The sequence below is a fragment of the Phocoena sinus genome, chromosome 1, assembly GCF_008692025.1.
Source record: "Phocoena sinus isolate mPhoSin1 chromosome 1, mPhoSin1.pri, whole genome shotgun sequence".
In the NCBI taxonomy this organism is placed as follows: Eukaryota; Metazoa; Chordata; class Mammalia; order Artiodactyla; family Phocoenidae; genus Phocoena; species Phocoena sinus.
Window position 1 is genome coordinate 32,396,841 of NC_045763.1, and position 2,222 is coordinate 32,399,062.

A 2,222-nucleotide genomic window follows, 5' to 3' on the forward strand; every position below is an offset into this window, starting at 1 on the left:
GGGAGAGGCCACAGCAGTGAGAGGCCCACATACGGCCAAAAAAAAAAAAAAAAAAAAATTGTCAAAAAAAATAAAAAATTAGTTGTCAATTCCATTTTAATGGTAGTCATTGATGAAACTACCATTAAGACTACCATTTTTTTCAGTAATTTGTAGCTGGTGAGCTAACATGTTTTGATTTTTCCACTTCCACAATAAAAAAAAATTTGAAATTCAGAAAATTACAAGTAAAAATTTTCAAGTGAAAAAAGTTAGTTCTCAAAATAATCTGCTATTTTAAGATTTATATTTACCTAAGAGACAATCCTCCATGTTGGGAAGAGAGAACTGTTAGGTAAGTACTAGAATAACAAACAGGTTCCATGTTACGTGCCAGCTCTGATTCGTGATGGCCACCTGAGCTCCGTGTTCAGGGTTACCAGGCTGCCTCTGGGCTCAGTGTGAGACAGGGTTGGCAGACAGATTCCCTGGCTGAAGGCCCTTTTCAGATCAAAAAGTCCATGCTTCATGTTACAGATGGGAAATAGGTCCAGAGGAGGAAGCCACCAAGTCATGTTCCCTAACATGTAGGCCAGAGCTTAGATCCCTACACTGATGGGGACCTCACCATTTTCCAGTCTCCTGTGTCCATGGGAAGGGTCTCTTCCTGTGCACTGGCTCCCAGAGGCCCTCCCAGGTCCAGGCGGAGGGGCTGCTGTCCTGCAGCAAGGCCCCAGCCTCCACCCCTGCTGCCAGACCTGCGCTCCCGGAGCCCCTCCTTGGGGCGCAGAGTGAATTCCAGGGCTGCACGTCCTGGGCTGTGCCTGTGGGTTGGGGCGGGCCCAGGCTGTGCTTTTAATGACACAGTATTTCAGGGTTCGGGCAGCTGGACGCAGTCTGCTCCACCAGGTAAATTACAGGCTTACCAAGTCAGAAATCAAATAAACACTCCAACTGCCGGCGGCTGCTCCAAGGAGAGCAGAGGTTTCCGGGAACCTCCCCACCCAGCTCAGCTTAATTGCTGCCTGTCACTCCCCTGGGCCCGGAGCCTTTTCTCTGGCTCACAGGACCCCAGAGACAGGACAGGGCTCCTGGGCACACAGGGTGACGCAGACTTGGCTGAACAGTCTGTTTCTGACAGCTTCTGGACACGGGCAGGTGCTAACAAGCCTTGCCCTCGCCCCACGCCTGGCCCCAGGCTGCCCCGTGTCCCAGAGCACTGGAGGCAGGAGATGGCAGAGAGTTTTCACTCCACATGCCAACTCTAACCTGTTGGTGGTGGCCACCTGGAGTTCTGTGCTGGTCATTTTGAAATTCTATCCAGATTTGAAAGAAAAAATATCAAGGTTGATTATTGATGACTGCCATGCAGAAGGTTAAGGGAAACTATGTCACCCATGCTGGGCATTGTCACCCTGGGCCACCCGATGTAGCCACCATACTTGGCTCAGCAAAAAGATAACTTTTCCACAGACCTGAACTCCTGATGGTTCAACATGGTGACAGACAGACGGGGTCAATAAAGCCCCCAGGATTTTTTGTTTCCCTAAAGTGTCCGTGCCCTGCACATCTTCCCCAGACAGCAGAGGCAGGTCAAGGGAGGAAGACAGGGAAGATGAATGCCATCGGCCTTGGCCCTAAATCATGCTGTTCATTTAGCTCTTTCTGGAGGCGACCCACATGCCTCCTTGTGGCCAGCGGTTTGGTAATTCAGATCCACAAATATAGCCCACCAAGGGCAACTCCACACTCTAACAGAAGTGCCCAGAAATGCCCAGTTTTGCACCTGGGAAGGGCAGGCATCTGGAGATGGACCAGGACCTGTCTACACATCCCCAGACCCTGTCGGTGACGGTGAAGGGCCTGAGGTGGCCATCCTGGGCTGCAGGTGCCTCTGAGTTCGTCCCACATCCGCCCACAGCTGGGCCAGCAGTGGACAAGGGCAGGTCCTCAGACAGGACTCTCTGCCAGCCCCAAAGAACGGTCAGCCCGTGCCTCTGGGGAGGGGCGGGGGTAGGACCCTGCTGCGGACGCAGACCACCAGGCCGCAGTTCCACCACCGCCTCAGGCGCCGGGCGGGGGCGGGGCAGAGGGGCCTGGGGAGGACCAGCCCCTGGCAGGATGTGGGCAGCGGAGGGGCGCCCTCGCTGCCGCCCTGCCTGAGCTGTGAGGGCGCTGGGGGGTGCCCCCTGCGGAGGGCTGACCTGACCCGGTAGGGGCGGCGCAGCAGGCGGGGCGGGGCC